This window comes from Aphelocoma coerulescens, chromosome 11, assembly GCF_041296385.1.
Source record: "Aphelocoma coerulescens isolate FSJ_1873_10779 chromosome 11, UR_Acoe_1.0, whole genome shotgun sequence".
NCBI lineage: Eukaryota > Metazoa > Chordata > Aves > Passeriformes > Corvidae > Aphelocoma > Aphelocoma coerulescens.
Window position 1 is genome coordinate 748,700 of NC_091025.1, and position 21,120 is coordinate 769,819.

A 21,120-nucleotide genomic window follows, 5' to 3' on the forward strand; every position below is an offset into this window, starting at 1 on the left:
AGAAAATAACTGTATCAAAATAATGGCAGAAAGCACTTTCATTTTTTTCTCTTCAAATCCCCATGGACTATGTGGGGACCTCAAGTCAAAAACCTTCACTTTAGAACAATAAATAAATAAACCCGCTAAAGCCTTCCCAAGGCTGGTCAACTGTAGCATAAGTAATGCAAGAGGCTGAGAGATGCCAGATAAATTTGATTACTATAAAAGATGGGAATATGTTTCTTTCCTCAGAGAATTCACAAAAAGGGGTCAAAAACAAAGCAGCACTGAAAGCCAACAACTTCATTTCACCAGCAACTCAAGGCGAAAATACAATACAATTCCACAGGAACGTTTTATCACATCAGTGCAGACACCTCCTAATCTTCTATTTCTGAAAAAGGAAAATAGCAAAGATAGAGTCCAGGCAAAATGGGGCTCTTCTTTCTTTTCTGGAAAAGGCACTCTGATTAGTATATCAATTTAGCAAAGAGTTCAAGAACTGTTTTCTTCTTTCACCTGCTACCAGAGTCATAGTGGCTCTAACACATTTCAGTAGGGGGGAAAAAAGTAATCTTCATGTTATTCTTCCAATTTGTCAGATTACCAAATCACTTATCTCAAATGCATTCAAGAGCATCATCGGGAGAAATGACCCATCATCCTTTCCTTGTTAAAGAAAAAAACAAAGTCCTGACTCGGTGTTAATTGTTCCAGCCCTGAGTAATCATGAGATACAGAGATCCCCCTGCACTGTTCCCTGACTAAGAGATAGTCCTGATTTCACATTTTTTCCTCTGTAAATAGATAAGCTCCTGCCAGTTACTGTTACAACAGTACCAGTATTTTGCAAACCTCTCTGGAATTACTTTTTCCTTCGCATGTCTGAGGGTGGCACTTGATTTTTTCACAAACACGTCGTGTTGGTGGCACAGTTGTACCAGAGTCATCTCCTGCCCCCTCCTCCCAAGAAAACACTATCCTTCCAGCCAGCAGAAAAGCCATTCTTACTTGAATCTATTAGATTTCATCTTATTGTCATCGCTTCTTTAAAGTTATCCAGTTCTTCCTATTGAACATCCCAAACTGTAACTCCATTAACAGCATCTCCCAGCACTGTGTCTTCAGCCCAATTCCAGTAAACCACAGGTAACTTACATAGAAGAGTTACAAATAAGATGTATAAAAGAAGGTTGATCTTTGAAGAACAAGTAACTTCCAGACACCTGATAAATTCACTTTAGGCACACAAACACTCTTATTGCACGACACTTCTTACAACCAATCTGCTGCAAAAAGCATTTTCCATGGGCTGACAGTGCTGGTTGCTCTGCAGGACTCAGGAAAGGACAGGCTTGCAGCAACTTTTTGTAGGTATTTTTTCAGAGACTAAGATCCACACCCAAATTTGGTGAAAACCTGTGTTCAGATTCAGTATTACTGCTTTGCAGTAATCAATCAGAGTCCTTTACTGTCGAACAATTTCAGTAAAAAACAATGGTTGACTATTTGGTTTATTCATGCTATTGCTTCTTATTTTATCACAGACTACTGCATAATTGCCCTGCAAATATCACTTAACTCCTTATTTCCTTTTTTCCATAGTATATGCATTCCAAACCCCTCTGTTTTCAATAAAGCAAAGTCTAATTAATATTTGTAATAACACATACAAAAATATAATCTACAATAAATGAGTTTGGGAAGAGGCAGGTCCGAGGAGAAAAGCACTATCACAACGGAAGTTGTCAACTACTGCACCAGAGAAAGAGGGGGAAGAGCTGGAGAGATGGAAGGAACAGCTCCTGCTCCCTCATCCCTAAACCAGGAAGCCACTTCTCCAAGGCTTACCCCCAAGCCAAGCAGACAGGACACAGAAGTTGTGGCTGGAACCAGACAGTGCCATGGCCTAGCCAAACACGGGCTGGGATTCCTGGAGCACACACTGGGGACCCTGGTTTGGGAGACCTGGAGACAGGAGGGCATGAGGAGCTGGGGTGGTGTGAGAGCATGACCGGCATGAGTGAAATTAGGGGTTTGTTCATCACTGGTTTTGCACTTCTGTTCTGACAGGAAAGCTCACCAGCTGGGAAACTGGGTGGATCAGTCAGGCAACTCAGAAGCCCCAGATATTGAAGGAAACAATACTGAGGAACTAAGAAAAGAGCAATACTGACCATCATGACAACAAACAAATCAGCTGCTAGGTTTAAAAGCCATCTATATGCTGTTCTCTTATCTTTTTTCTTTCTAACCACTGAAAAGCTTGCTTGCATCAGCACAGCACAACAGCAGAGCTGGAAGTCCATGCTTTTAGACAGCAGAAACACAATGTGAACATGCCAAAAAAAAAAAAAAAAAGAAAAATTAAATAACAAAGCAGGATTTATGAAAGTGTTCTCAATTTTTTCAGACACTGTGTTCTCCTCTCTATAGGACCTGATGGCACAATATAAAAACTATTTCTCTTCCAGTATTGTTTTCAATAATAACAAATAAAAGTAAAAAATCCCAACCAGCAGCAATTTTAAAACATAACAAAATTCTCTGATAAGAGACATGGAGACTTAAATATGCAAAGACTACACAGAAAGGGTGCTGAAAGGTTACTTCTAGAACATCTATAAAACTAAAATGCAAAAGTGTACGCAGTTACCTGGGCATACATTCCTTAAACTCTCAAAACTACATTTTCAGACTGGCACAGATGCATCAAACTTGATTGCTAGGAAACACAGATGTTTGACTAACCAGGATAATGTTACTTTGGATCCTTTTATGTCTGTTATAACTGAAACCATCTTATTTTTCCCCACAGGAGCCACATCATGAAATGCAAGAGGACAGTTTGGGAGACTAAGCTGGAAAAAGAGAGTGTTCTGTCTCCACTGCTGCCCTGGAGTTCCTGCTCTGTATGAGCCATGCAAATCCATCCCTCCACCCAAACCCTGCTCCCCTGGTTTCCCAGCGGGTATCACTCTTACTACACTCCAGTTCCTATACCCACTACACCTCTCAAACAAACCACTGGACTCCTGATCTTGAATCCCATCATTCAACTCTTTAAATTCTCACTTTAGGACAGTTCAAAGCATTCTCACCACCACCCTCACACCCACATGGCGTTCTGTAAAGTAGCACTGCTCAGGCTCAAAAACCCACACAAACCTAGAAAACTGCCTTAAGATATTTATTGATGCACCATCTTGAAAGATTTTTCTAATGAATTTTGTTGCTGTGAAAGACTTCTGCCTTGCAAAAGCAGAAGAGTTTTATACAGAGTTAAAACTTGGAATTTCTGAAATATTATTAGAAAAACCTGAACAACCTGGTCTAGGGGAAGGTGTTCCTGTCCATGGCAGGGGGTGGGTGGAACAAGATGATTTTTGAGGTCCCTCCCAACCCAAACCACCCTGTGAATCTCTGAAATAGCCTCTCACAGCAGCGATTTCACAGACATCAATGGCTCTGCTCACCCTGTGCATCAGACAGGAATTTTTCATTTCATACATCATTTAAAACTTGCTGCAGTGATTCCACAAACCTGTCTACAAGCACCTTCTTCTTTCCCACCCCTCTCCAATTCAGGTTATTTTGGCCAAAATTGAACACGCAAGTAGACTACCGTAACACTGACGACAGAGAAGCACAGCAACACTTAGCACTAGATAATGAAGAGAAAGATCTTATACTCTCAAATAACATTGCATCTTGTATTTGAATACATCAAAATAAAATTACACTGACTACTTCATCAGCAAACTTACCCCAAACATACCATAGCAAGCAACCAGCATTAGCACACAGGCATTTCAGTACTTTTAAACACAGATTTGCATTTACATCACATTTTCAGAAATCCCTCTCCCAGGACAGTGTAAGAGTGCGGACAAAACCTTCTCCTCCCAAAACCACTTGTTCAGACCTCCGTATCCTGGAGCCATTCACACAGACAGACCACTGACTGCTGCAGCTGCCCAGAAAAAGTTATAAAGATCACAATTATTGTTACCTTTATTATTTCTGGAATAGGCCTTCAATGCTCAAATATAGAGATAAGTTCTAAAAATACAGAATTCCATAACCAACATGCAAAGACTCCAACTCACACTGTGGCCACAATTCACACATCTCCAGACTGAGAGCTGAAAAGTGGACAGCTTTGACCTAAAACTCATTGAAATAAAGCTAAAAACTCAGTGTTGAAATCCAAAACTAGAGGTTTACTCACCATTTATGAAGGACCTCTGGACTGTAGCATCTAACACAGGACACTCGCTGCCTGGGTGTTAATTCAGTAATTCCTCTTCTCGTTCAGGATAAATCCAGAAAGTAGCTGGCACAAAGAAATGGAAAACACACATTTAGCTGGGGTTGGATGTGAACAAACAGAATTTCTTCTTGTCCATATGACTAACAAAAAGCTTCCATAACAGCTAAGCCCATATACTGATACATCCTTCTTTTCAGTTAACACCAAAACATTTCTGTAAGCGATGGGAAAAAACCTTTGATTTTAAGCAAATGAAAAGACAAGGTACTATGATAACTTGAATATTCCTAATACTTTTAACATGCTGGAACACACGTGAGTTTCAAAATGTGGTAAGTCATATCACCCCAATGTTCTTGAGTCAGGAGAATTTTTGTGCGTAGCACAGCACGGGAACACAAGGAATGTTATAAAATCTAAGACCACTCAATGACAGCTTCTGGAAAGCTTTCCAAATTACTTGTCCCCAGTAACCACCCACACAGTGAAAGATTCTACTAACCATGAAAAAACCACAAACGTTATCTAGTTCCATTTATGCAGCCAGTATGTAAATCTGCCAGTCTGTGTTCACAGCTCAGGATGTGGAAAACACCAGTGTCAGGCCCAAGCCAGAGACCCCGCAGGCTCAGCAGCCAGGAACTTTAGGGCACTTACAGCTACTGCCCCATGCTGTGGTTCACAGGGTGAGGCAGAAAACAGACGACAGCCACTGCTGCAGATTCCTCTGGCAGAGGTCCCACAGGTTCTCCTGCACCCACGAGCCAAAGGCTCCCCACCCGTTATGCATCACAAAGTAAATATCCATAGCTCTAAACTCTTCCACCTTCATCATGAACTTCTCAACTCACCAATCAATACAATACTGAGAAATAAACAACAAGCCAGAAATACTCGTGAACAGAAAAACCAAGCCCACCCTTGTTCAGAATTGTGAATTGTGAAGCTCACACGTTTTCCAACATAAGTTCAGGAAATAAAAATCTCATTAAAGCTTTAGCCAAAATTTCTAATTCATCAAAGGACCATGTTTTGAATACCAATGAATTTCATGAAAAAGAAGCACTTTTTTTTTTCTTGTCTGCATGTCTGTAAAATCTCTCCCAGGTTACAAAACCAAATCTGATGACACTGAAAGTCTTTCAGGAACAAAGACAGACGAGTAAAACAACCACCAGATCTCTTTAATTCCATGCAAAAGTGTCAACAGCGAAATCACTGCATCTCTGCCACAGCAGAATATTAAATAGTTCATTAATACCCATTTTCCCTTCTTCTCTTTTCAGAGGCTACTAAAATTGTTTCTGTTTGATTTTACATGAGTGAAACTCCTCCCAAATGAAACAGGTACAAGGATCTTGAAAGAACACTCAAGTGCACATCACTCAAGCCCTTGGCAGGCCCTATCTCTGCAAAACAACAATAGCATCCCACTAATAACAATGACTCGCTTAACTATTCATTTTGGTAAATAATGGAACTGAAAATTATCTAGTGATGGATTTACACTTTTACAATGCATCTCTGGGATGAAAATGAATAGGGACGGAGAAATTATGTGGGTTACAATGGCTGATGCCACAACTTCAGATCCCGCCTCGCTCCGTGCAACAACACAAGCTGGAAAGTGTGGCACTACAATTTTTAGCATTTTACCTTTGTCTAGTTCTACTGTGAGACACCCTATATATATTATTTGTATTATCGAAGCACTTAAAGATGCCAATTAAAACCCAGACACAGCTGTACTAGGCAGAAATAGTAGGAAAATTACAATAGGTAACCACAATAAATCACCTGTTCCTCAGATATTCCTTCCTTTATCAGTTACCACAGAATTTAACATATTGGGGTTTATATTTGAGAGAGCATGAACAGAATGGCCTAGGCAGCCTCTACAGCCTTTTTTTATTTGAAAACCATATTCATATATTTCCAGTGGAGGCCCAGAGGGACAAAGCCTAGTGACACGAGGCTCACTCTCCTTCATCGCCTTCCTTGAGGAGCCCATGGAACCCCAATACCATGTGGACCACGAGGTGAAAAATCAGAATATTTGGAGCAGGAGGCTGACAAAGGTGACAACTTCTCTGGTAGCAATGGGAAACATTAAGTTTCTGTTTAAAAAGTTAAAGATTACTTTGTGTTCAAGTAACAAATGGCAAGTGTTTACCTGTGACTATTAGTTCTCTCCTAGGGAGTTTATTATAAACAGTATTTCAAACACAGGACTTTAAAAGACCATGCATAAATATTTTAAATGGTAAAATATAGGTGTTGGCTTTTTTTTGTACTATGTCCAGAAAATTTGCACAAACACATCAAATTCTCCACCTAGGGAATTTACTTTATTGTTAAGTTTGCATTTAAAACAAATGTACATGACCTATTTTGGGGCTAATATAACTAAAAGGAGCCTATTTGTTGTTTATTATTTATAGAAGATTCACTTCAGATTAGGCCTTTTGCGGACGTGTGTATCTGTGTGGCATCACAAAGCATCTCCAGATCTCCCCCAGCACTAAAACACACGAGGAAATGACAAGTTAGGATGTATCCAGTACACACAGTGTTTTATAAAAGCCAAGATTAAAAGCTGGTTTTTCCCTCCTCAGAAAGGCCACATGAAAGAGCCACTACCCTGGGTAATGCATTGACCTTCTGGGGCTGATAATGACAAGTTCAAGTTCCTGGAGTTGGGGAAGATGTGGAACTAAAGTAAGTGCACTCAAGCAACGAGTCCTTCTGCTCTGTTAGAATCCCACTCACAAAACCAGCCCCATGGAAAGAAAGAGGAAAACAGTTTAATTTTTTTTATTTATTAACCCAGGAGTTTTTCTACACCATCAGCATGGCTCAAAACTGCTTTCTTAGAGGCTTCAGTCTAAGGCACTGATGGTTTCTTTCCATTTTAATAGAAAACCTGAAATTATTTCATATAAAAGGTGTCAAATTTATGAAAATAGAGATGCTGCTCATGTCTAAAATTTTGTATTTTCAGCTTTTTCTTGTAAATGGAGAAAGAGTAAAACATGGTAAAATCGTATCTATTGTGTAAGAGATAAAACATCTCCTTAAAAACTTCTAGAAAATCAGAAATGCATTTTTATACAACAAATAAGAAAAACCAGAGTTGACCCAAAGCCTCTATTCCTACCAGTCATTAGTTTTGAACAGTTTTGTGGGTCACAGTGTCTGGAGCTCTTCAGAGGCAGAGCAAAACTCCACCACGATGCTGCTGGCAGGACTGAGGCATGGAAAAGAAAGCTAAAAAGCTACAGTAACTACAGAACGGGTACTACTGATGGTACATATTAGGATGTACTACGACTACACACATATGGCCGTGTGGTAGCACATTTAGCATTTCCAAATATTTATATTTCAAATTACACAGTGATATCACAACCTTTACATCTTTGTTTAAATTATGTAAGACAAAAAAATAAAGGCTAAAACAAATGCTATGACTCCAGTTGGTGTAAATCAACATGTACATCATCAGGTTTTAATCATCAGCTCGTTCCAAATGGTTTACATTGAAAGATTCCTGCCAGGACAGGCTGCGATCACAAAAGGAATAAAATAATTCCAAAATAAATTCCCTTTTAAATTTTGCTCTAAAACAGTATTTCTAGTTTCTTCTTCCTCACCCCCAATTCGATCTTATCTCAGAAACATTATTTATATAACTTATTTAGAAAAAGAAATTAATCATGGGCATCTCTAAAGTCCTGGGGGATTCCAGTCCAGTCAATTTTTGCAGATTTTTGCCTTTCCTTAGAAAACACGGTGATATTAAATACAAAACCCCACACATTCAGAGAACACTAACATTTCTAAAACAAGATCTTGAGCTGAAGTTAAGAAATTGCTATAATTAAACTTGTCCAGGAAGACAGATTAAGGTCAAATATGTCTATTAATTTTGGGTATCCAGTCTAAGCCACCTCAGACTTGGATTTTTTTTTTCTTTGAAGTGCAGCATTTCACAGCATTTAATACGTTCCTAACTGGTTTTCACAGCGGTGATTTTTCAGCACCCTCCTGGGGCCGTGCCCAGCCGGCGGTGCGGGCTCAGGGACTCGCCCGGCCCTTGGCCAGCGGCAGAGGCAGGAAAAATCCTGGTGTTTGAAGAGGCGCTTCCGTGCTTCACTCACGCTCCTCTTCCTCGGCGCAGTCCTAGTCCCAGCTTCTCCCACTCACACCCAGGAACTCCCCCCTTCCTGACCTAAGCCACCCGTGGCTCTCCCTGCCCACACCAAGGAAACGGCTTCGGCCCGGGCGTTCCCCACGCTCCCAGGAGGAGCAAGGCGGAGGCACAGCCTTTCCACAGCTCCCGGACACCGCCAGCACCGGGAGGCACCGGCGGCCCCCGGAACTGTCCCTTCTTGTGCCCACCCACAGGGCTTCTGCGGGGTCTGAGAGCACCAGGCTGGGCGCCCTTCAGAGCGGGAGAACGGCGGCAGGAAAGCGGCATCGGAATGGCCTCGTGAGGCGCTGGGAGTCAAAATTCAGTCACAGGGAATGGGGTGGGTCGGAAGGGACCTTAAAGCCCATCCTGTCCCCCCCCCCTGCCATGGCAGGCACACCTTCCACTGTCCCAAGCTGCTCCCAGCCCCAATGTCCAGCCTGGCCTTGGGCACTGCCAGGGATCCAGGAGCAGCCACAGCTGCTCTGGGCACCCTGTGCCAGGGCCTCACCACCCTCACCGGGAAGTATTCCTCCCCACTATCCCATCTAACCCTGCCCTCTGGCACTGGGAAGCCATTCCCTGCAGGCCTTGTGCGAGGTGACACGAGGCTGCGAAGCCGCAAACGCTAAAGCGAGGGCCGGCAGCTGCCGGCGGAGGTGCCCGGGGCGGCCCCGGGCTGCGGGAGCGTCCGGCTGGGCCGCCCTCCGCCCGGCCGGGCCGCCCTCCGCCCTCCGCCCGGCTGTGCCGCGGGGAACGACCCGGCCGCACCAAAGGTGCCCCGCGCTCGGTAACGCGGTTCGGGGCTGGTGGGACATCCCCCGCTCTTCTCGTTATCAAAGCGACTTTCTCGCGGAACAAAGGCGCCGCTGCCGCATCCCGCGCCTCACACAAAGGAGCCGAACACGGCACCGTCACCGAGGGCAGCCAGGGGGTTAAAAACCGAGATAGCAAACAAATGTTTCCATAATCAACAGTTACCGCAAGCAACGCTCACAGAACTACAGGGAAAAGAATCATTTTCTGCAAATAGAAGAAAAACGTTTTCTTCTTCAGGGTGAAATAACCCTTTTTTCAAGTATTAGTCTTAACCTTTTCTTTTTCAAGTTAGCTTGGAAAACAGAAAAGAAAAGGCTACCCTGGATTTTATTTTTAATTTGACACAATAAAAAACTAAATATACCTCTGAAAATCCTAGAGCCTGTGGCATAACTTCTTTATTTAGATAAATTTTAAAGTAGCTGTTGTTTACCCAGAAACCAAAGAACAATCTGTGCTATTAACATTTTTTTTCCCCAAGACTTAACAGTATTTGTTAACATTCCTAAATATTCATTATGGGAACACACAGCTTTTAAAAAGCTGATTGTTTCCTCATTAAATTTGGATACTTGGGAGGATTCTGTGCACAAGTTAAATAAACAGATATTTGGATAATTTTCAAGTGCATGTTTAAAATACAAATATCAATCATTAGGCAGGTCCTCCCCACCTCGGTGCTGGTTTCTCTTCAGCCCCTCGGGGAGCCCACTCTTTCCCTCCCAGCCCTGCTGGACCTGCAGTGAGGTCCTGAGTTCTCAGCAACTTTCTCAGAGGGAAGACGAGAGAATTTCGCTGGTTCAGGATCTTTCTGTTCTTCCCTCTTTTGAAGTTCCATATCTGGTATTTTTAAGTCACGTCCTCCTTCCCATCCTTCTGTGACATGGAAAATGTCACACTTTGCCCAGACACAATTTCAACAATTTCATTTATATCAGAGGGTGCTTATAAGTACATTTATTTCAATCAGGTACTTACTTGCATTCAAAGTTACTGCAAAAAAATTAAGTACCAGAAGGCTTGATACAGTGCCTTAATCTGAGTGTAGTATAGTCCAGGAGCTAATCTTGAAACCCACACTCTAAACTTACCTGTTGGCTTTCTACAACTGTACACAAAGTTCAAGTAATTGCAGCAAAAAGGAAAAAAGAAAGGATATTTTTATAGCCTGAGCCAGCTTATTCCTACCATTTGTAGGAACAGCTGCTGAGTTTGCACAAGAAATTGGTGTTTAAAAGACAATGTCTGAAACCGACATCCCTTTCTTAAAGTAATTTTTAATCCAAATTATTTCTTCCTAACCCAAATGTGGTTTAAGCCAAGCCAGAGCTGTTGGCCACTGTGCAAACCAGGCCAGCAGAGTTTTACTGCCAGAGGAGATCAGGTCAGAGATGGCTCCTGGTGTCAGATCAGTCACTGACTGCCTCAATTACCTTTGGCAAACCATTTAACCTTTTTGTATTAATGGTTTCCTGCCAGTAGAAGAGTTCTTCATCATGGTCGGGAGGAGTTTAGCCCGTTAATTAATACAAATAACGATAAAAATACTCTTTTCTTTAATTCCAGTATCTATCTGCTCTGCAGAATAACACTGAAACTCCAAACTCCTCTGCACATTAGGTAGAAATGAGCTATTTCTAGGTAAGTGGGTGCTATTTCAGAGCAGATTTTCAGCATCCACACTCTAATGACTTCACAAATTATGAAGAACAAGGCTCACAGTTTTCTTCCAGCTTGTGACTAACAATAACAAAAAGAAACAGTGGTTTGTCCTGAACTGACAACTTGTATTGTTTAGAACACTCCCCTAAGTTTTAATGAGCTAAATGAGTTAAAAAGGTATCTATTGTGAAAATCGCCTTGATCTGAAAAACCTTCCATGCCATGTTTCAGCCTAAACAAACTCTGCTGCCTGGAAAATACCCCTGGAAAAGGGAGTTTCTAAGGGAAACTGTGACAGCACAGCAGCTCCACTGCAGCACCCTGATGGGGACCACTGCAATACAGTCTATTCCAGAATCATTTTTCTTTTTATTATTTCATTAAGTTGTATCTCACTAAAGTTCCTCTTAGGATCTCTCTACAGCACCAAATTTTTCATTGAGAAAACTATAAATCATAGGCCTAAATTACAATTTAATTATAAACGCCTTCCTTTCTAATGCTGCCTGGGACCTTTTACCCTCCTACATAATTCTAAAAAATGACCCCTGTCATAATTTCCTTCACTAGAATAATATGCAGAGATCTAATCCTGAATCCTGCTGTCTTATAATTTAATATAAGAGGTAATTATTATTCAAAAGATAATGTTGCAGATATTGAAAATATTCTGAAGTTTAAGTCTAAAAAAACCTTCCCTTGTATGTAAAAGCCTCTTATTTGATTCTTGCAAGAAAGGAAATAAATAAAAAGATTTTAAGACTTTATGCAAAATACTAGAAATATTATTTGTAGCTGAGATTTGTCAACTATGATTTCTATAACCCTTGAACTACAGAGAAAACACTCACATGCAGCAAAAGCAGGAAGGCACCAGACCATTTATTATCGATCTCTGCTTTTAGCCATAGGTTAGACAGAAAGTTCTGGACCGCTGCTATCCAGCTGAAAAATACAGTTTAGGTGGCTCCACATTTTGGAATACAAGGAAGCCGAAGGTGAGCCAAAGTCAAAAGAAAACCAAATCAAACAAACAAACCCTGCCATCATGAAACCACCTTCCTACACCTCAAATTTTATTTTAAATTGTTCACATCAAAGGCACAGTTACATTGATCCAAAAAACTCCTGTAAAGAAGTTAAATTGTAATAAAACTTTAAGGAATTAGTAAATTTTTCCCTAAGTCAGAAAAGCAAGGAGTAACACCATTATGTCAGTTCATCTTGCACAAGAGACGTGGATTTAATCTCAGCCCAGAACACGGTTGTTACTGCCGGGCTATTCCCCCTACATAGGAAGGCTTTGACCTTAAAGCCCTTTTTTCTAAAACTGGGATTAATCAATTAAAATCTGTTTTCTTTCAAGTTAACTCTTAGGGTATGCAGGAATATCTGCCAGAGAGGGGAACTGAGTGCAGCTGGAGCAGGAGAAGGTGAGAATGAGCATAAGGAGAGAGAATTAACAGAAAGAATTCAAGTATAATAGAGTAAAATTCACAAAACCGAATGTTTTTCCTGTTTCAAATTCAGGGAGCAAGCCCCATTTTTTCAGGTAAATGAGATACCAAATGAGCTTCATTGCTTCTAACCATATCCAGCTCCATCAGTGAGAACAAATAAAATCCCCTAACTGACAGATTCAACATCCTGAAGAGGGAGAGGCCAGGGAGGTTATCAGAAAATGGGGTTCACAAGAGGTAATTATAGCCTGTGCTCACCCTGCTTAGGTGAGGCAGAACATCACAATACAGCTCCATAAAAATCAAACTATATAATGCAGAGGCACCAGTTTACTGCTCTCTTTGGTTTTGCTTTGGGAGCAGTTCATTTAAGATATAATAAATTGAAGTTTTTTTCTCCTGTCCCTCCATAAATCCAGGGACAGTGCAAATGAGGAGGTGCTCATTAAGGACAAAGGAAAGGGGCTCCCCAGACAGTGACACGAGCTGGGAGCATTAAAGCTCTCATTAAAGGGAGCCCTGTGCTTTTTGTAATAAGGAATATTACTTAATAACACTCCAAGCATGGTTCACTTCATACTGCTGAAGTGAGCTTTTGGGGGGCAGTGAAGGGGAAAAGAGGGAGCATCCACAGTACCACAAACATCATAAAAACAGAGATGGAATTTTGCCTGTAACGAATTAATAGTAAGTAAGGAAGTGTCACTGACTGCCTCTAACTGAATGGCTTCATGCAACACAGGGATTCAAGGATCCTAGGGGGATTCATGGAATATGTCAGACTTTACTCCCAAATGAACAAACAAAACCAGACTGGAGGGACACGGGTAGAAAATAAATTCAGTTCTCAAAGCAGAAGGATAACAAAAGGTTTGAAGCCACCACCGGGGCAGTTGGCCAAGAAACCACAGCTATTAACACATTACATTCTTTGTGCACATCACAAACTTTCCCTAAGAAAATCTTGTCGTTGTCCCTACAGAATTTAATTCTGGTTTTGCCAAGCCATCACTCCCACCTGTCAGATTACTTTGAGTTGTGCTGCTATCACTGAGTGTACTCACTACCTCAGCTTTCTGTTGTCTGAAATCTCAGTAAATATATTTCCTACTCTGTGATTCATCTCATTAAAGCAAACACTGCAGTGGACCCAGGGTCAGGGCAGACCCCTGCCAAAACTCAAGTTTATACCTCCTTGCATTCTGACAGAGATAAGTTTGCCCTAAAATGATTCTTCAACCCATTCTACACCACTCATCTCAACCAAATTTCCTCAGCTTGCTTATAAATAAAGTCATGTGAGGAGTGTCAAAAACCTCCCTAAATTTGAAATCTACAACAGCAATTGCTCCTTCCCTGCCCATACCTGTTACGCTGCTGTACAAGTTGTTGTGTTGCTTAGACAATATTTTTTCTGTCAAGTCTATGTTTGTTATTCATTCCCTTGTCATCTTCCAAGTGCTCACAAATAGTTTGGTTTCTTTTCCCAGAATTTCAGCAGGAGCTGGAGGTTGCAAGACTGGTCTATAACTCCTGTCTCAAGTCAGGACACTGAACTGTCTTCCAGGATTTCACCTTCCCTGCACAAGTCTTCAAAAAGAGCCACCTCTAGTTCTGAGTTCATTTTGGCTCTACATGTTCTTCTAATGAGTTTTGAAACCAACAGTTCTGACAGCAGCTCTTTTGGACACTTTAAGCTGTTTCATTTCTCCTCAGGACTCAGATCTCACCCCTTTGGCAAGGGCAATAATTACGGTAACTGCTGTCCCATGGGCAGCTTCAAGAGAGGAGGATACAGAAACTTTTGGCTGTCTCAAAATTCTCTTTGCTCTTCACTGAATGATGGTCCTATACTTTCCTTTATTTTCCCATTCCTCACATTCTTAGCATTCTAATTTTTGGTATTTTGATACAACTTGCATCCTATTTGATGATTTGGCCTCTCTGGTTTTATCACGATGTGCTCTGCTGTGTTTTTATATTTATTCATGTCAGTCTGCAAGGTGGTTCCTTACACCTGTCATCCATCCTCTGCACTAGGATAATTTGCACTTGATAAAAAGATTCCATTTATGTAATTTTTTAGGTTCTGAGTCTGAATAATTCCCAATAATTGTCACATTAGGTGTCCAAGACTTTCACTGTCACTGATTATTCTTAGTTTTATTTGCCCACTAAACTCAAAACTTGCTGCCCTTTTGCCTGTGATAGCCCAAGTAGTTTTGGCTTGGCCTTCTGCCTTCCTTTCACATACTCTACATTCCAGCAAGCATTTAAGTTTTTTTACGCTACTGGTATATAGGGACTAACAATATTGTCAACTTCCCTCCTGTCTGTAACTAGAGGCCACAACAAAGAGAGAAAAATCAAGCCCAAGCTTGCACTCATTACTGATGGCAGCGCTTATTCACGGGTCCAAGAACATCCATTCCTCCAACTTTGCAAAAGTACCTTCGCACAGGGAACCCAGCCCCAGCACATTTTCTCTCCCATTTAACAGGCTGCTTTAAGAGCACGTTTACTTAGTCCTCATCAAACACGGGTAATTGACAGCTCTCCACCCCCAGCATCCCCACTCCGAGAAGGCCGTTTCCCCAGGAGCTGCCTCAAACAACCTCAAACACTTTATTACTGGTCAATTTGGGTTTCCTGCCCACTGTAAGTGGCAGTGCTGAGGGTCTCTAACTCTCTCTTGTCTCACTAATCAATATAAGCAGTCACTTCCACGGCATTTCCCTGCTACTCAGCAAGAAGGACGAGAGAGTGCCACGGGTTGTAAACAGCGGAACAGCCTCAGTGGTACATCAGAAAGTTAAACTTCAGAAACAGGAGCCTGCTTTTATTCTGGACTTTTGGACTTCTTTGGGGATATTCTCTGTTTTAATTCTTTCCAGCCAGAGCAAAGCACTGCAGTTGGTTTGATGCCATTCACACTAACAGCCTCGTTGGTGGGGAGGGTCACGGTCCCCCTCCCAGGCACAAAACTTCCCTGGAAGCAGCACATGGCTGGAGACAGCACCAAGAAATTCCATAAAGTGCCAACCACAGCTTTACAGTCACCGCGTTATGGGTATGAGAAAGTCAGGATTAAACAATTATTGCCTGGAACTAAGGCAGTAAAATTTGTTTATGAGGTAAATTTTAACAAGAAACAAACAGTTAGTGTTGTTTATAAGCAAACTCGAGCTGTAAAATCCAGGGAATGCTTTGTAAATGCCCGTCCACGGGCCAGGTGAGGTCCTGGAGGGAAGCTCCCTGCTGCTTGCAGCTGGCTCTCACATGCACAAGTGTGACCAGCTCCAGTGGCCAGGTGACATCAGAGCCAGTGGCTTTACCCAAGGATGGCTGGGATAAAACCTTCACTTGTTGGTTAAGGTATTTCTCCTCACAGGTCTTTCCTTCCACTGCATGGAGCAACCTCCTTGTCCTGTCCATACCCCAAAATGGCCACAATGACTAATCACAGCATTCTGGTATTGTTTAGGTTGGAAAAGGGTTCTAAGCTCCTCAAGGCGAACCATTAATGCATTGCACTGCCAAGGCCACTGCTAAACCATGTCCTGAAGTGCCACCTCTGCATCTGCAAGATGCCAAGAGATAGAAGTTTGTGATCCAATAGCGACTAAGTCAAGCAGAGTCTGTTTGAGGCCCCTCTGACATACAGAGTACTTGGATCCAGTCGTAAATTCAATATAGTCTGGTTTCCCACTGCCACCTTTTTTAAGAGGAATTGCCCATATTCTTACTCAACACTGCAACATACTCTGTTTTAATGAAATTGTTTCGTTAGGCTGAGCCCCAGGAGGACTTTGGGGTCTCCCTGCAGTGCAGTGTGACCACGCTGTTAATGCCAGCGCAACAGCGAGGAGCAGCCGCTCAAAGCTGACTCCTTTAGCAGGGCAGCGGAGATGGAGCATCCACACTTCCATGCCCCAAGACAGGATAATCCAGGGATGCTGCAGATGTGGAGACTAAAGACCAGCCCCTGCAAAGCAAGAGTCAAAGGCTGATGCGGAGCAGCAGGGACACAGAGGTAGGGCCAGAGCAGTTCCTGCACCTGGCTCAGCAGCATAGCCACCCTTCCACCTCCACGGCCACCCAGTGAGCACATACTAGCTGGGCAGTACCCAGGAATGCTAATACTTTCATTAAAACCCTCATAGCACCACTTGGCATACTCTGAGGAAGGAAATCCACCTTTGCTGATCCCACTTTACTCTTCCACAGCAAGAAAGAAATAAAAAACCTGTGGCGAAAAATGTAACATTATTCTTTTTACTGCGCACACACACACAAAAAAAAATCTTTAAAAGTGAGTATCTGCCTACTGCAAAGTACTGAGGTGAAAAGGGAGGTGTTATCATCCCCATTCCCCTAGGATCTCTTAGAGCGTGTGTGTTTCTGTGGTGGTTGGCTTGTGGTTTCGTTGTTCACTACAGTTTCCTAGAGCCCTATATTTTACTGAAACATAAGTACAGGCCCACCAATTTGCTGACAAGCTGATCTATTGGCTCTAGGACACTGAGGGGAATTATGCTCCTGCCGCCCTGATGCTCTCCTTTGTTTAGAAAAAGAAGAGAGAAAGAGAGAGAGTGAAAAAAAAAATCCTCAATCGTTTAGTACAAGTCATTTTACATGCTGGGATAATGAAGTATAAAAATGCCTTCAAAGGACTGATTTCCTACTTTTAACTCACTACCAGCCGAGCTCTTTGTGAGGCCCTCTGGAACATGCATTCCCAGCCCCACTCAAACAAAAGAGCTGCGAATTCATTAAACTATTTAATTATGCCTTTTTATTTTTCTCCATTAGCAAGCCCTGCCAGTACAAAGTAAATAAAGCCACCATGGTCTTTCCCCAGCAGACACACTGACTGTTTTTATTCTTTATTCAGTTTACAATATAAAGGGCTATTTTTCCCCCCTCCTCCTATTCTTGGCGAGTTTCCTAATACAAGCCCTACAAACAGAAGCATCCAACTGTACATGCGACGCATGGAAGCCGGGAGCAGCACTCAGCATTGCGAGCACATACCCCAGACAGCTTTCAAAGTACCAGCAGCCAACGGCAGCCAAACAGCACTTTGCAGCCAACGCGGAAAAGATATTAGCTTTTTTTTTATACTCTAGTAAATTTGCTTTTTACATCTATTTCTTTTCAGAAAGGCTTGTTATTGAGCTTACTGTCCACAAATTCCATTGATCTCAGGCTGTGACTCAATCCATATGCTCACGCTTTGACACCAGCACAGCAAGCAAGCGATACAAATCCTGTTCAGGCTACAAACTTATTGATTTTATAGATTTCCCCCAAAGTTGTGATAATGATATATCATTGTTAAATTTGGTAGAACAAACTGCTTTCCCAATCTGTCAATGCGAGCATGAAAACCAATTCACAGCCTTGTTTAGAAGGCTTTCCCTTCAGAAGAATAACTACTGCTGGCGGAGGCAGATCACCAACACCCCGCCGCTGGCAGCGGGGTGATGGATGTCACCTTTCCAGTTACCCTTTCCTGACCTGCAGCCCACTGCGTTCCCAGACTTGCCTCCTGGTTCTGAGAACCACCCTTATTTTTCAGAAGCCTTTCTCAAATTCATTATTTAAAACTTGCAGTAGATGTAAACCGTAATAATAGCTTTTAAACATATTTCCTTTAAATATTTTAGATGCATTAAGATGACATGAGAATTATTGATTTTAGCAAATCACTTTTGCTTGTTCTGTTCCTGTGCTCAGATAAATGGCAAAGTCGTGCTTTTCCCTTCCATGAGAGGGAGACAGAACACTGGCTTAAATAGGAGTGGCCTCACTCCCTGCTCCACCACAATTCCTCAACCTCCCAACAGTGGGAACAACGGAACGTGCCCCTTCACAGCGACTGCCTTCCCCTGCCAAACCGACTCGGGCATTTTCCTCATGGCTTTCCACTGCCAAAGCAGAAACCTGATCCGCCACATCTCCCAACCAGCAAGCACGGGGCCATGCCAGAGGCATTAGGAAGATGAAACTCAAGCTGTTTCTCAGGTTCTGAGAATGCGACATGAGAAGCTCATCAGTCCTTCTGTGCTTATCACAGGACAGAAAGGCTCTCACCAGCACCACATCTGTGGGGTGCAGGAGATGGACACAAACTGTAAACAGCTGTTGTGTCTTTAACAAACCATGAAATAGCTCCAACAAAAACGTTTGCTGGAATGACAATGTCAGCTTTCATTCCCACATTCTCCTCCAGCTCTGAAGCAACTATTAGGCCTCCAAAAGGAGACCTAGAAATCATGAACAAAACACTTGCCAAAGAAACTGGAGTTAATAAAAAGGCAAGACTTACAAATTTAGAAAACTAAATTTAGGAGATCCATGTGAATAAATAATTTCTCTCTTGAAAACCTGCTCTTTTCCATCCCAGCCTTTCTGCCTGTTCTTTATCCAGCTTCATTCAACATCCATCTCTTAGCACTGGAAAAGCAGCTTAACTCCTCTGACATGATGTCACTAGTTCAACACACCCCACACAGTGAGAGCTCTACTGTGCTTTCCCCAGTCCTGGTGGTGATAAGTGCCCACATCTGGCAACACAGCCCTGAGCATTTAACCGTGTTCCTGGGACAACAGCTTGGAGACATATTTTGAAGGGCTGAACATCTCCCACCAGTGCCTCTCCTTTCACTTCTGATTTAAGTCAAGGTGATGGGTGCTGAACTCTTTAACCTACCCTGGCTTTTTCTGAACTTGCTGAATGCCCTTTCCAAATATGCCTTTGCAAAAAGTCTTTCTGAACTTCAGGGCACTTGAAACTCAAGCACCTGCCTGCAGTCTCTCTTCTCTGTCTTCCAACTCTGATATACTTCTCATTCATCTGTGGCATTTTCATTGTTTTCTCACTGAAACAGCAATGTCAGGCTAAGAGAAAGGTGACAGAACAGCACAAATTCAGATATTTTACTATCACGTTGCTGAGGAGCTGTGCTTCATGCTTCTCTTTCAGAGCATGGGCACAAAGGGTCTCACAACAACAGACTGTCTATTTGCTGGGCAGAGGAGCTTCTATCAGTAACAGAATCAGCATTCAACTATTGCTGTTTGAAGAAGTGAAGACCTTTACCCAGAAAGTGGCATCATGAACTCACATGTGTGATGTGGGAGAACTGAGACTTGGTGAAACTGTAGGACTTGCCAAAGGCCTCACATGAAACCAGTGGTAAGGTGGTTTCTCCAGGGATGGAGACCCTCACTCAGTGTATATTACACCCATTCTGGATCATGTCAGCTCATGTCTTCTTCAAGAAAAAATATTCACAAAAGGAAAGTCTTCTCACATTCCTCATTATTCCTTGTTTACTGGACAAATATGACTTTGCTCCAGCCAGTCCCTGCAGTAGTAAAGGCATCCCAGGCTCCTCTACTGGGTTCCTGATGACCTTTCATACTACTTAATATTGAATTTATATGACCCCCACAATAGGAAAAATGGGTTCTTGGTGTTCTGTGGTGTTCCCACTCAGGGTAACAGAACATGGGGGAGGATTAACATCGTGGTTCCAGATGACGACAGAAAGGAACTGCTGTCTCAGAAAAAATTAAGTCTGAATGTGTAACAGGAATGTAAAGACATCCAAAGAGTATAAGTACCTCCAAAATTATCTTCCTTCCTTGCCCCATGCCAAAGCAATCTGTTTGGACAAGCCACAGAACCTCTGCCTTCAATTTACACTTCTGGAAAAATAAGTCTTTCCTTTCTTGCATCCCACTCTTTCTCACTTTCCACATTCCCCCCCCCCCCCCCCCCCCCAAAAGGGAGAGAAAAGGAAAAAAAAAAAAGCCCTTCCTGATAATTGCACTGGTCCAAATGTGCAGGGCTTTCATACAGAATGATGGCTTCCCTTGTCTCCTGCATTTGTTCATCTCCTTTGGGAGGAGCAATTTACAGAAAGCATTATCGATTTTTGCCATAATAGGTACAGAGATGCCTCACTGTCCCCGCTCAGCCAGCTCACTCTCTGCATCACAACTGTCAGGCCAGTTTGTGAAGCCCGTCATTATTTTTTTTCAAGTAAATCCATCACAGGAGTGGGGGAAAAGTGATGAAAATAAAATTATTTTCACCTTGCCATAAAAAAGAATGGCCGTGTTCCCTAACAGAAATAAGTGCAAATGCTGTCAACTAAGAGAGCGGAAGGGAAATTCAAAGCAAATAAAAGTGGGCTGGGGGGAGGACAGGAAGGGGGGTGCAAGGAGGCATGGCAGGAGCTAATTTACTTTGAACACATTCTGGAATTTTCCTGTTAAAGCCGCTATTTACAACTCTTCCAGTTGTTCTTCACGTTCTCATTTCTCAGGAAGTGCTGAAATCTACACTTTATACAGATATTTGCTTTGGCTTTTCGGGTGTAGAGGAGATTGTGGGTTTGGGGATGCAGTTATTAAATATTATTGGTCTGGGGGATGAAATGTGCCATGAAAGCTCCCTGTGAATGCAGACCACCCACCCGCCTCGGGATTACCATTGCTTTCGCTCCTTTGTGTGGGTTTGGGGGCTTCTCCTGCTGTCTGTTCTCCAGGGCAGGCTGAGGCCACCAAACTCATTCTGTCCCTGATCAGCATGTGAATGTTGAGGGACACTTACTTCAAATATTTCTGAAACTAAAAAAGCCTTTTAGAAATCACATCTAAAAACAAACAATTCCCCCCTGCCCCTCGCCTGCATTACTGACTCTCTGACAAGCCCTTTG

General features: G+C 42.4%; 1 long non-coding RNA gene across 3 annotated transcripts in view; it reads right to left on the minus strand.

Moving 5' to 3' along the window:
- Positions 1 to 21,120, minus strand: part of LOC138117111 (uncharacterized) — a 236,918-nt gene that overhangs the window by 183,988 nt on the left and 31,810 nt on the right. For all 3 annotated transcript variants that reach the window (XR_011154516.1, XR_011154515.1, XR_011154517.1), the window contains exon 2: positions 4,214 to 4,318. This is a non-coding gene — a long non-coding RNA (uncharacterized lncRNA). The remainder of the gene's footprint in view (positions 1 to 4,213; positions 4,319 to 21,120) is intronic.